The 14,898-nt window shown below is 42.9% G+C and overlaps 1 protein-coding gene and 1 long non-coding RNA gene across 3 annotated transcripts in view; one reads left to right on the forward strand and one right to left on the reverse strand.

Moving 5' to 3' along the window:
• Sema2a (Semaphorin 2a) overlaps nt 1–14,898 on the reverse strand; it is a 205,556-nt gene that overhangs the window by 57,074 nt on the left and 133,584 nt on the right. The gene's annotated exons all lie outside the window — the stretch shown is intronic.
• LOC135801107 (uncharacterized) lies at nt 9,312–9,951 on the forward strand. Its single transcript, XR_010550298.1, has 2 exons — nt 9,312–9,499; nt 9,665–9,951. It is a non-coding gene; the product is annotated as an uncharacterized lncRNA (long non-coding RNA).

Here is a 14,898-nt window from a genome sequence, read left to right on the forward strand (position 1 = left end):
AAACAAGACGTGTATGTAAGAACGATCGTAACGTCCGTAACAACTGTAATTAATACGCCAGAGATAAGTTGATAAGTTGGTTGAAACCTTTAGAGAAGGTCCTCGATTATGACCGAAAGCATAAATCAACTTCAATTTAATTCCTCCCCCACGGGTTTAAGCTCCGCACTATAAAGTCATTGTCCCTCCATAGAATTATAGGCAATGCAATATCCATAACCTCACAAAATGTCAATTTTTAAAAGTTAAGGAGCTTTGCAACTGATCAAAAATTCAACAATCAATACATAGTTGTTTTAGTTTTCCATTCCACGTCTCAAGATACATTTGCACCGGATACTTAGATAGCTCGACGGGATAGCCAAGGTGGTGGGTTTGCGGTAGAGGGTGAATTTAAAGTTGTTTAGCCTTGCTGTTTGGCGCACGCCGACGGTGGTCCCACAACAAGTGTCCACCCATCTAGTTGAAAATGATTTATGGACGACGCGAGACGCTCCCGCGGTCTGTGTTTCAATAATGGAGTTTGAGACATTTCCAACCCCCTTATTTCATTCGTGCATTCCGCTTCCACGCGCTCATACGTGTGCGGCATACAGGAGTTCAGAGGAAAGTTGTTAGGCCAAAGAAGAAAAAAGTATAAGAAACACATAAATAAGCATATCAACCCCCCGGAACCAAACCAGTCCCGGAAAAACTGCAGATGCGTATACATCAACGTATTGACATTTAAATAGCTTCGCATCTATCTTAAAATTCACTTTGAGTTCATTTTTCTGTAAAAATGTTTTGGCACTCGTAATTAATTTCCAAACACGCCATAATTAAAACTCGTCATGCAGAAAACTTTAAGATTTCTAATTGGAAACGCCGTAAATGCGCCTTTGCCAGTTGCTGTAAGGTTGCAATTTCTGCTTTTGATGCTTTTGACTACACACTGCTTGATGACTTACTAAACATTTACTTTTATTTTAGTTTTACTTTCCTGACGCGCGTTTTTCGGTCCGGCAAGTCGGAAGAAAACTTTATGTTGCGTGCTTTTTTTCGTTCATTCTTTCTTCGCCTTTGCTTCCATTTTTTCTTTAGTTCACAGTGAAGAATCATACGACGCTCACGCCCGTAAACGTTACGTCTTAATCAAGGTGCACTTTCGCGATCGTTTCAAATTACGACGCGAGACCAATTGTTGAAGCAATTCCCTCTCTACGAATTCACCTCCTTTTTCCCTTTACCGTACTTTGGTCGTTTCGTAGAAGTATTATGGCTGCGCTCAACGCTCTCAGTTTTGTTCAATTTCACATCGAAACATGTAAGCACAATAACTGTAACAATTTTTAAATTTTATCACCGTTTGTTCGGTTCTGGCCCTGGTGGCGGTAATAAAAAACTTTTTAAAAACTTATTTCGCCCGATTGCCATTTTGTTCCCTCCAATTTCCTTTGAGTTCTACCGCGTTTGCCCGTTTCTGGGTTTCCGAGGGCGTTTTTGGGGTATTTCAACTTTTTCCAAAAGCAAGTGCTATACCAACGACGCAACTCAATATTGTTTTCTGCTCGAGGTGAAACGAAGCTCGATGATGTTCTGTTTTTTCGCTATAGTGTTTACTCTGCGCAGGAAGGCAGCGCAGCACAAAATAAATAATTGCCGTTGTGCTTTCTAGTACCGTGGGGAAAAAGTTTCAAAGTTGGAGAAAACTTTCGCAACAATAAACGAAATCTTCGTTGATAAAAGAAAACACATTAAAATACTGTTTGAACTAGTGAGGTTTTTAACAAAAATTCCAATTGTAATCTTGCGTTGAATATTTGATATCCTGTGATCACATTGAGTATTACTATGCATGTCGTGCCCAGAATACAATCGCGTTTTTTTGATACTCACTGAAACGGTCAATTCGTATTTTCCGTCAGCGTGTCTGAGCACGTCTGCTCGCGCGCGGTAAGAAGACGATGAAAAACATCATTCCGAAAATATGCCAAGTATAGATCAACGCAGAAAAGCTAGAATAGGATGTATTCCGCACGTTCGAGCGGAGAAACACGAAGAAAGAATATGCTTTACTCAGATGTGGACTGCAAAATTCCAAATGCACTTTATCGATTATTTTTGTAGAAAAAATTTAAGTTTTAGTCGGATTTAAATCAGTAGACTCTCAGAAAATTTCCCACTTTCCGAAGTGAATAAAAACTCATCATTTCCATCAATTTTTCGATGTGAGAATTAATTCCCAATGGAAGAAGCCTCGAATAAGTGCGCACATGGAATGAGTAATGGGCGCGTAAATTAAGAATGAGCTTTCGGGCGTCGTCGAGCGTTAAGTGCTTCTTCGTGCTCGCCGGATCGCCATCTCGCCGCGCTGCCGTTCTGCGGGATGACAAGTGACGGGATGCGGAAGCGTCGCATCGTTGCCGCGCGTCGAACCGATACCACCGCGACTGCCGCCGCCTCCGACGATATCAGCTACCTGTCTGTCTCGAGGACGCTCCCTCGGTCCTACCCCACAGACTACTTTTAGTCATGCTTGTCGCGGGCACTTATCGGAACTACGACTATGTCAGAGTGAATATAGTGACGAGCAAAGCACATCAAGCACGTTACACATCACCAACTTTTTTCCGGGGACGCAACCTTTTTGTTTGCATGGGCTGCGATAAGATGTGATCAAATAATAACAACCAAATGTCAAACCTTACTGTCATAGGCACTAGTATTATAGTACGTTTCAGACTGTTTTTGTTTTTTCGTTTACGTCGAAATTCGATGTTTGCCAACAAGCAGAAAGCATTCCAAGATGTTCTGAAGCTGCTACATTATGCAAGGAGTCGTGACTCGGGCTTACCTGCAACAAAAAAGAAAACACACGAAAATGTAGTGAATGTAAATATTTACGGAGGTGTGAACGAGGGGGTGAGAATGCAAGCAAGCATGCATGCATTCGCGTACGTTTTATAGCCCGAAACGTGCCGGGGTTAAAAATTGGAACGAATGGCACGTATGGTTGTTTGCGATAGCGCGCGAACACCATCGTCCAACAAAAAAAATTCGCACACAATCAAATTTCACAAGGTGTTTCCAGCGAAAGCAAAATCCAGGTTTTGCTATCATTTCAATGACGTTTGAGTCGACTGTACAATCCACCAATAAACTCACTCAATCGCGCGATCAAGCAGAAAACTTTACGTTTGATTTCACTTGAATAATAGTCCTCGATACACTCGCCAGGCACAAAAGTGTGCAAAAGTTTGTGCGCCCGTTGGATAGCGATTCCGCTTGGGAAATCCAAGAATTCGCGAATTTAAGAAATACAATGTCCCAATGTGCCGCCACGCTGACGTAAATGCCTCGATTCCTCAAATTCAATTTTCCATTTCATGATCACGCAAACCCGTTGAATTTCGACGCACTAACCATGAAAATCCTACTACACACTCGGCTCACAATCATCATTCATAACTCATACGTTCAAAGGATGTTCCCGACATCATCGACCAAAGTATAAATTAATAGCGCTTATCGAGAGTATCGAGGTATCTCAATATCTGCGTTGTCCCTTTTTGGGACGCACCTCGTATCCTAGCGGATAGTGGTAGATAAAGCGTGTATAACACCTCATAAACACCGCATCACATATTGTTTGTTATCAGTTCGAGTTCGGTGTTGTTGTGTTGCAGGCTGGCGTTATAGGAGCCCGGAGAGCGATAACGGTGCGCCAACGATGCGCACCCTCTTAAATCACCTCCTTTCCACTAGCACCAGTCGCGTGATACTTATATGATACTAATAACGATAGCATGGTCGAGGTTTTCACACTAATTCACACTAGATTCTAATCGGTGGGCAATCGTGGTTAATAAATTACAAATTTTGCCAAATCAGAATAGATAACTTGATACCACTAGTAATACCATCTACTAGTTATGTATGACACAAGATTTAAGGGGGTAGAGACATTGTTCTAACGAATTCCTCCTCATGCACGGCTTTCAAAGATTTTAAAAGCTCTTCGATTGAATCAAAGTTGGGGGAAATTTTTAGGGTAGATTCTAAGATTTCTAAATACCACCATCTCGTATAGCGGAGGACTATTAGGGAGGGTCGCCACATTTAGCTAAGTCTTTTTCAATATACGACCATACCGATTGATATTAAAAGTGGGGCTTCGAAGGGCTGCAAAACGTGAGAATTTACAATGGCCACCCTCCAATTCCTGATACCCTGCTCCAACCGTTACAGGCGATACCCTAAGTTAAGAATGACATGTTATTCCAGCGAACCCACGATTTTATTATTTACATGCAGAAAGGAATCTCGGCCGCTTGGTTCGAAGTAGAAGATCAGTTCGATCTGGGCCATAACTAAGGAAAGGAATGACGGGACGGGTAAAGTGCGAGCCGATAACTCGTCACACACGAACACCCCAGAACCGAACGAAAGCAGGATAGAAAGAATAAATGTGCGAGAAAGCAGGATATTTCAAAGTAGTTAGAAAGAGATGAATGGAGAAGAAAGTCTTGAAAAGTTGTGGTCGTGTGGTCTTGTGGTCAGTTGGCGGGCGAACGTTGCACGCACGTACGAACCCAGCCGGTGGGGACGTGAAAGACTTGCGAGAGTTTTAGATATTGGAACCAATTTGCTTTACGACGTGTCCGTCCGTGCCCGCAACCGAGATAAATCCGCCGCGTGACATTTTTTAACCCCACGTGCCTTTCCGACCACATTTCCCGCATTTCCCACTTTCCACGCCAGCGGCACTTATTACGAAACTCGGACGTGAGAAACATCAGAGTATCGAAATACGGATAATAAAAATAAAGTCGAAATAATTTAGGCCCCAAGGACGAGAAATCGAAACGAATCTGATATGGCGCATAAAATCATCGAAGTGCAAGCCCATAAACGACCGCATGAGAAATACGTCGAAGGATCCAGTCGAGTCGAGTTAATTGAACATAAAACACAGGAATATGTGAGCGCTCAAATTCAGGAAGATGGCGCAGCCTTCAGGAAGGAGAAGTTAATAGTCGTCGCTGAATATTTCATATCGTAGATGCATGAAGGTATGAATGTACCTGCCGGTGACTTCCGGCACATCCACTTCCGTCATGTGCGAACGTGGATGGAAATGTGTCGTCCGAGGCACAAAAGTGAATGCGAAATGCTTTCAGCCCCGTCAGAGGACGACAACTCGACGCTCGGCAGGACGATGAAACGATGAAACTAGAGGATATGGATCGTTAAACCGCCATTGCGTCCGTGTCATATCGCACAATAAAATTCTCCTTTACCTGTCTACTCCTAAACATTCCTCGCCCTTCGTGTCGGGAGTTGTTTCTTGATTTGGCGCTTGGTTGAGTTGGTGTAAGGTCATAAAATTGCAGTTATTGGTCAAAATGGTTGAAGCACTAGTCGCCATGCATAAAATATCCAAGACGGAATTACAACTCAAACATATGTACTATTTCATTACTATTGCATGCTCGTCGGATTCGAGAGTTTCAGGTTTCGTGGCTCGCGTGTGCACCGCCAAGTGCGCATGATGCCAAAATTAGGGGTTTCCGAATAATGTAATACCCACCTCGCGAGGATCAGCGTGTTCATGCTCGTCTCGACAGTATCAGGGCGGAATAATTGATAAAGAAAGACCCAAGAAAGACGCCAAGAATAAACGTAAGCAGGGGCTCTGCGCCAAACCTACTAAATTACAATTGACGAAGACCTTCAGGCATACCCCACCAAGCATCGAATAGATGGATCACATGGTGGAAATTATAGAAACGAAAATCCCAGAAATAAATTACATTAGACGGCATTAGAAGCAAGTTATGAGCGTCGAGGTGGAAAGCAGCAAAACCCCAAGGAAAGCCAAGAACAAACCCAAGAAAGACCTAAGAAAGTATAATTATCCTCACCAAGACTGAAATGCTCCCACTTTCCACTTTCCAGTTTGGCAGTCCTGATGCCGAACTCTACGTGCATTATTAGTCAAGTTCACGGGTGACTATTGTCTGAATTCAAACTTCCGACTGCAAACCCTAAAGTCTGCTCAGGTCTGCACCATTCTGGTCGCGGTGACTTGTGAGTGTTCATGTGCGGTTTGCTGGCGACACTTCGCCGAAAATCAATGCGCGACGACGATGGCGGAAAACTCGCAAGTCGAAGTCGGTTTTGCGGCGCACCGGGCGAACCTAATTACCATCCGAGAGCGAGAAATCCCTGACAAAGTAGTGCTAAGCAACCAACCAACCAACCAGCCACCCGAATTAAATGCGGTTTGAGGAAATGTTGCTACAAGACGTGGGATCAACTTTAATCCGAACTTAACTCCAACCAAATCCACCAATAGACATGCCAATTCAATTTTTCCACTTCGAAATGTTGAATAATATGTGCTTGAAGTAATAATCCTCAAAAGAGAAACAAGGGTTGTGGTTGAGGAGGCATCCGAGTGAAGAAAGTCAATCTGCAATCTCGTTTTGAGGTTTGTGAAGCGACAAATCTCGGTCGCTTCGTGGTAATGACAAGTTATAAGGCGACGTCTATGTCTACACAACGCCGTCGTCACCGCAACGTTTGCGAAAACAACCGGCGGGGCACAAGGCACAAAGCATCGCTCGCGCGCGCGCTGCATAAACACGACAAGACAGAGAGTTTAATTAAGTCCCAAAACCATCATCATTGTTTTGGATACGTCCTTACACATCCAACAGTCGTCATTATACCACCCTCAGGCAACACCTCCGCGGACCTAAATCCAGTTAGAACTGGACTCAACGTTGACTTAGCCTTACTGCTGGTCCAACTGACTTAGAATATTATATACTATTGTGAGGAATTATCTTAGGAGGCATTAGAAGATCTTGGAACAGATTGTATACAGGCATCATGCATCAGTGACTGTGCTCAACTATTATTGTGCCCCCGACTTGCAATATAAAGGAAGAAGGGCAATTGAATCCGAATCGTGTTTAGTTAATATTCATTTGTAGTCACAGTCTTTGCATCCCGGGAAAGGACTTGACCCGACTGCTGGAATACTCAAATCACTTGCTTTCTCGCTCACTCACTGCACCCCAAGAGGAGCACACACCGGATTGTTGTTGTTGTTTGAGTGGCTTTCCGAAGGGACTTAAATTGAATTCCGGGCTCGTCTTTGATTTCCTTAACTCTAAACCACTCGACATGACGTTCCAGCTTCAGTGTTCTAATGGCAACCAGAACCTACGTCACCCAACTCCTCACGTGATGCTAATGTGCCAAAAAATACTTAAAACCCTGTCGTGCGGAAAATTAGTCCTCGAGATGTGTGAAATACAATAAACTACTTTCGTCAGCTTTTTTTATGATGATGCATTGAGTGTATGAAAGCAGCAGCACTCGCAATTGCGTTTGAATCTTATTCAATTGGAATTATACGCTGTTATTGACATGCGCGCTAATATAATATTCTCAGAGGCCGGGTCGTGATTCGAAAATCCGATTACGAACGTCAATGCACCGCAATATGTGCGCTTTATCGAGTAGAGTGCACGTCCTTAAATCCATCAAAACACATTGATAAACAATGAAGAAGAAAAAAGGGACAAAAAATCATCAATATATATTTATGGATGAATAAACCTAGTATTTTTAATTGCCGGGTGGTGCCAGCGCCAGTTAAAACTCGGCAACATTTTAATATTTTAATATTGTAATTTAAATTTTAAAATTCAGCCGGCATCTGTCCACCGCGCACACGCATTATAATTACAAGTCCCTCGACAATGCCAGATGTGGCGCTGTGGCACGGCGACCCGCCCGCGCATTCTCATCCTCGAAGCCCGCCGCTGGAAATTATAATATTTAACAAGCCGAAACCATAAACGGCGACCACATGCCTCATACACGCATTCCCATCACGGCCAATACCACGCGACTCTGTTATGATAGGGATGCTCAGACCAGCATCGGGCGTCAGACATGACACGAGAATAATAAAAGTACCAATTTATTATTATGCAAATCAACCTGTGTGTATACTCTATGTCTGGCTGTCGTAATAAATATGCGATATTAATTGATACTGATATCTGCATATTGCCTATTTTCAATTTCATAATATCAGCCTTTGTCTGGTTCTGAAAATTGAAAATTGTTTCGCAAGTTGAGATTTGATGTGATTTGATGTCGCTTGATGGTGCGCCTCTAGAGACGTCCTTTTTGATAGAAATCTGCGCGCATAATTCGATAAAGCGAAATAATAAGAAAAGCACCCTCTCGTTTGGCTCGTTGCGTCTCGTCTTTTTCGTTTCATTGTCGCCTGTTACAATTGAATTTCCTCCCGCGTTCCCATCTTCCCTTGCCATCTCATACCATTCCGTCTTGCTATCGAGAATAGCAGCTCCATGTACTCTACGCGTTGCCAATTTCACTTTTCTTGTCTTGAATCACAACGCCTTGCATTTGAAATTTTGCAACTAATACCGATACAAAGATTGCAAAATGAGTTAAACATACAATATGGTTTTGTTTACCGAAACTTTGAATGTGATTCGGTGTGGTTGGGACAAATTTCGAGCGCAATATTTCAGTTTCATCCCCGATAACTCAATATTAAAGTTATCTCCCGTCTGGGTCTGCCATCCACAGCGGATTTCAGCGCTCGTGGAGGCAAGAACTGATGAAGTTATTCAAATTTTTATATCTTGTTTGGGTTATTGTGTGTTTCACGTCGTGCGAGAGCACACATTCCCTTTGTTCCATGTGGACATATGGACTTGTAGAAAATTTTCGGATAGTATAAATATATATTCTACTGGGTCATTCAAAAGAAAACTGTGCAGAATTCAAATTTCAGTAAGTTTGAAATAAACCAATATGTTCGACAGTCAGAGACCGAGAGAAAATTGTTGATAGTGATGTCCTGTGGATGAAAATTTTATTACCCTTATACTTTTATATCCGAAGCTATAAAATATCTACAATCTACGATATTACGTCTGCGGATAGATGTATGTGCGTGTGCAGCACCACCTTTAGTAAAGCAAGTGGGAGTGAACGCTTTTGTAGCATTTTCAGCTTTTCGTCTGAATTTCCTCGAATTCAGCAAGCGCGAAAGCTTTCCCGACGCATTCGTGCACAATTGCACTTCTATCAAATGAGCGTACGGGCGCATTTCGATGTCGAAGCATTAAAATCCAATTTTTACATAAAATACTATAGAATACAATTTTATTGCGGGGATGAGGGGGCACAAGTCCAAAGTCACTTCGGGGCGTAATCATGCATTATTGTCGACGACGTAGACTCAGAAACAATTTGTGAAGGACCTGAAAATGCCACGGAACGAGTTTTAACTCGGAGCATGACGTGGTTCACATCGATGTCAATCAGGGCACATTGAATGACAAGCGACTAAAAACCTGACATGTTTAACCAGTGCCTACCGAACGTTGGATAGAATATTTAATACAGATTTCTAAATTTTAATGCAAAAAACATCGTTTTGCAGACACTGGTATAGTGGGTAAGTGTATTCTAGATTCCACATTACCAATCCAAGAAGCTAATGTATAATTCAAACGTGCTTCGAGTACAATCGAGCAACAGATACATGATTGCAACACGACTTCTGTATCGGCATAAATTCAAATTAAGTTATTTTTATGTCCATTCCCAATTCGATGGCCAGAAGCGTAGCGAACCAATTCAACCAAGAAGATCTTCAAGATACCACTGTGGAATTGAGCAAGAGAGCAACATAACAAACGATATGTTCACCATCCTCAAGAGTCGTAGGTGTTAATTAACCGTGAAGAAACCAACCGGTTCTAGATGCGTAAGCAAAAAAAAAGCTGGGGACTAAAAAAAGAAGAAGCAATCGACCATATCGAATGGTAATTTCATTGTGCATCCTATTGATGATAATTTATTCTTCTATCCGGGATGTAATACTAACAATAAATTCATGTAATCGCGCATTGTCTGCGCTGTTCTGTTGAAAAGCAATATGTTATTGTCGTATCTCAACATTCTCAGCATTAGATGTTGATTATTATAAAATGCGGGCATTGAATCAACTTGAGTTTTATACAAATATAAATTTAATGCCGGCGTTATCGTGCCGCACGGAGTGGAAATATTATCCACAAATAAGTTGCGCGTTTGAATCATCATGGAAGTCGCCCCACAGCACATGTGGGTCTTATCGGCATTGGTCGCGCTCGCAGCGCCTTCGGCTTTTGGAGCCGTCCGCGTTTTTAATTCAACCAATTAATCGCGGTAATCGTCGCGAGCGTATGCGAATGTCAACGTTTGCGTATTTGTGTGCACGTAATCATCAGAGGGCTGGTGGGCTTCTGCATGGTGCTGATAAGCGCTTGACGAGAATTAAAATTCCATATTTGCTCGCCAATTTCGGCGAAAATACGCGTATTTTCCGCGCTGTCACGAGTTCAGTATGTGAATCTCACCGAAAATACCGCAAAAAACAAAGCGGGTCGTAAATCTAACTTTCAGTTAAAATTTCGTCCCTGCGAATTTACAGTCGCTAGCATCTGGAGAAACATATTGTCTCCTTTGGGTGCTTCGGGAGGTGTAACTAAATCTAACTATGTTTTACGACGTTTTACACGACACCTCCTGGGCAGGCGTTGAGCGTTGAGCAAGTTTTGTGATTTATGTCGACGATCCGCCATCACGGTTCCAGGACACTAGGAGTTTTCGCGCTTGTTAAACCAAATAGAAAACGTCTTTATCTCAAAACGTAAACAGTGGACTATGACCCGGAGCGCAAAATTTTACAAGGTGCTCAAATTCGGCGATAAAATTTCGCTCAACTCGCACGTTTTTATCATTCCGGCAGTTTTCCGCCGTCCTGCTGATTTTGTTGAGAATCGTTGGGGAGCATAAATATCTCGCGAATGAAGTGTCCAGCCACCAAAAAAGAGGGCTTCAAACAAAAATTGTCTAAAAAATGAGGTGCAGGCGAATAATGCTCATTTTCGGCAAATTGAACTTGACATCTCTGCGTGTGGTGCACTCTGGCCGCATGATTTATGTCGGTGGTGCGGTGGCCATGACTCTTTAGCAGATATTTCCAGCCGGCGGGATTCCGGTGACCATTGCACCGACAGGATAATAATATAATGGGGCACCCCCGCGGAAAGCCGTAAGCCGGTGGAGTCGAAGAGTTAGTGGTGGCATCAGCATCATCAGGTAGTGACGTTTGCATTTTAATGGGGCGCGCACGCCAGCCCAGGACAATGTTTATAGCGGACATTTAGCGCTGCGGTGCGGTGCGTCATATGTCACCGGGTGCTGTGGACTCCCTGGACCTGGCGCGACGTGATATGTGCGTCTACATTCATGCGGTCGAGGAGCAAATACCAAATGTCACAGGAAAACCAAAATGTTCAAATTCAACTAAAACCCGGCAATTAATAGACACTGAAAAGACGTTAATCCAGTTTGCTAACAAGGGCCACTGCACAATAGATAAGGGATGAGATATGGTTGATTGAATGATCAATTTTTAGTCGCAAGTATTCTGCTGACACTTTGTTTGAGACACACGTGTTCTCCCTTTAGGTTTCGGTGAGTGCTTGTAGTAGTGCTCGGCATTAAGGGCAGTTTTACCCCGTTTACACTGATGAATCGCCATCAATATCCCCGCTAATGTTCCAGACTGCGCGTTTCGGAGGACTCGCGGGAACGCATTGATACCGTAGTGATACATGTCGCTTACAAGTGCGTCGTCGTGCGTCTGCTTCAAGTCGAGGGTGTCGGAGTACCCCGGTACAAAAACAACCCCCAGGGTTCACCCCTTTTGGCCTTGCTCTTTGCCGGCCTATCTCGCTCGTCGCCTGCTCTTTGTCGTAATGAAGCGGTGCCACGACGCAGGATATGTTCTAGGTACAAAATGACTTTTGCCAGTTGGTCGCCTGAACAAAAGCGACTGGAAGGCGGAGTGCATGGAGCGAGGTGGCATTGTCCTAGGCGCAAAATTACAAATCAGTTTCGGTATGTTCGCGCAGAGTGTGTACAAACGATGCCATTGTTTCGCTTCCCCAGAAATATAAACTCCCTCAGCGTCGAATGACATTTAAAACCCCGACCCGCACCAGCATCGCTCCATCAAGAACCGACAATGGACAGAATTCAATTTTAAAATTAATGCGTCAATATATATCGAAAATGGGGCTTTGGAAAACTTTAATATTCATTTGGTTTTTATAGGGTCGATCGCGTTTGATGATTCACCTCTGCAAGTCTGCGCCAGTTGTGGCCGGCCGTAAAACACAAAAGTACAACAATAAATGAAAACGCCACGTCCTCGGGTAAATTGCGCAGTAAAAAGGGCTTTGTTCGCATTTCAAAGTCCTTCGAACAAGTTATTCGAAACCCGAGCTTGAGGTGAGGCTTGTAGGGATAGATTAAAGGTCCCAGCCGTGGTCCAAACTACAGTTTAAGGGATAAATACTACAAGAGTCCTGGATGCTTATTCGAGCGCGCCGCGCGCGGCGGCAATGAAATTAAGCCCTCGACAAACCCGAATTCGCTGTAATGACTAGCCTTGGACTACCACCACTCCAGAGCGCGCAGAGGCAAACAGACACATATCATCATCATGGCGTGTTCTCTCCAGAGAGCAGAATTTATGCTTTTCCAACACACACACGCACCCAGCATGTGGCTATGAACCGCATATATGAAGATGTAAGTTAGGTTCTGAAGGGTGGAGCAGACCAAGATGAGAACTTCAAGATGAAGTCTGTTGAACTTGTTATCCGACGAGACCCCGACCAGACATCAATTGCTGAAATTGAAATACCAACTACACCTTCGTAGAAAAACAACGACCGCACAATTTTAAATTTTGCTGAACTAAATTCCTCACTGAATGAAAACGTTGAGCGCAAAAAAAGTGTTAGGAAGAGTCGGGGGCGGATGAGTCGGATGTGTTTGGATGTGTTGGCGTCGGAAACGTGGAAACGGCGCGCACGCGAGAGAATTGCCAATTAAAACGAAGCCCATTATCGTCGTCCGGGCGCTATCTGGCGCGCTGATAACGCCGCGCGGAGGTTCTGCGCATTTTTCACGTGCGAAATGCGCACGTACGCCGTCGGTGCGAACCTAATTCAATTTCGCGTCGCATCGCACCCTCACTCCACCGCTCCCTGCGAACCACTTGCTTGCCTACCTGCCTCATAGCGTTATATCCATTTACAAATCAAATGATTCGCGCCTCGCAACGCGAAAACAAACGACTTGCAAAAACTACTCGTAATTGATTTTTAAACAATCGAGCATGGCTAATTTTTCAGTCATTCAGCTTTCAACAAAAGAATAATTTTCTTACTCAATACAATTTTCAATATCCGTGTAGTGCATTCTTACCTGAAACAAACAAATAAATAAAAATTAGTTTGATAAAAATAGATTTGCAAATTGAATTACATATTATGAATTCATTAGTTGCACATGGATTTGATTTCTTAAGCAGTCTCAAATCCAATTAGTAGACGGCTCATTGCGTCGCTCTTCGAATACTATTCGTGGCATTTTGTCATGTCGTATATAACATCGCGCATAATGAATAATTAATGAAGCGCGCCACTCTCGCGTTCGGTCTTAATCAATTAAATCGCCTTATTAGTTGGCTCCGGCGTCTTGATCTCGCCCGAACGCCGAGGCAACCGGGGAGTTATAAATCGCGGAATTATTTTAATTTTATGCCGCTGTACTGGAATCCTCGAAAGATACCGATCTCAATAGTTCTCGCAGGAGTTATCGCCTTTTAAAGATTACTTCATCATTTACCCGATCAGATCTGGGACTAAAAATATTTCAAATTTAAATTTTAAATATTCCGCAGCAATAAAATTAATGGATTATTTTATTATACACTTTTTGCGGTGACATCAGCATTGATTTTACATTATGGTATTTTTCCTAACGACTTTTAAATACAAAATAATTGCAAAATAATTAAATTATGCTTAATATGTTTTAATATTCGCAACCCTTTTCTGGCGTGTGCTGTTCGTGAGCGCATAATTTCCCAACTGTGACATTAAAACATTAGCGATGTTTAAAAATTACAATTTTTTGCGAGCGAAAAATTCTAATTGCATCCATCGGGGTGGAAAATGAGGCGGAGGGTTAAAGTGCCACGTATGTTCACTGTAATTACCACCATTACCATATTCCATTAATTATTAATTTTGGTTTTAAAATTAATTCTTAAATTTTGTTTCATCCTGTGTGATTTAAGACAAAGTTCAACCACAATGCAACAAAAATCAAAAACACATTATCGTTGCCTTTTTTCAGCCGAAAAGGGGTGCTAATGACCGGATATACTAACAACCTCATACAGGGAAGTCACAACACTCAGCTATCGATACCGACTCTTTCAAGGTGTAACTTAAACTCGGCGGTCAGCGCCTTCAACGTGTTTCGTGCCACGTGCATGAAAATAACATCAGGATAATGATCCTGGATAATTACCGAATGCACTCTACTATTAAGCCCACATTTCCCCCTTGTCTTGCTTTCTTTCAACCAGGAAAATTGTAGTCTAGTCACTGAAAAAATCGAAATTATCCTTGCTTGCTTTGTTTCATGTCTCGAGAACGAATTGAAAATACGATTCAAATCGTCGTGTAATGAAAGTGTCTTCCTCATAAAGCATTCCTCCGTACGGCGTAGGAGTCCTTCGAAAATTACAGGACTCGCCTTGTTAAGAAGTCAAAAGAGCGTCGAAAACGTTTCGCATTAATCTCGCCGCGCGCTCGTCCTGGCGAATTAAAACAGAATCGCTAAACGAGAGAGATATAACGGCACCTAATTAAGAAGGCGTTTAACTTCCGGTTTTCCGGCCTGGAGCCGTCGGGTTCTGCACTCCTGACCCGCAAAAGGGAT

The sequence above is a fragment of the Atheta coriaria genome, unplaced genomic scaffold, assembly GCF_025399875.1.
Source record: "Atheta coriaria isolate IRGN ID8LTWV9N9 unplaced genomic scaffold, Caltech_Dcor_3.1 hic_scaffold_10_pilon, whole genome shotgun sequence".
Lineage (NCBI taxonomy): Eukaryota > Metazoa > Arthropoda > Insecta > Coleoptera > Staphylinidae > Dalotia > Dalotia coriaria.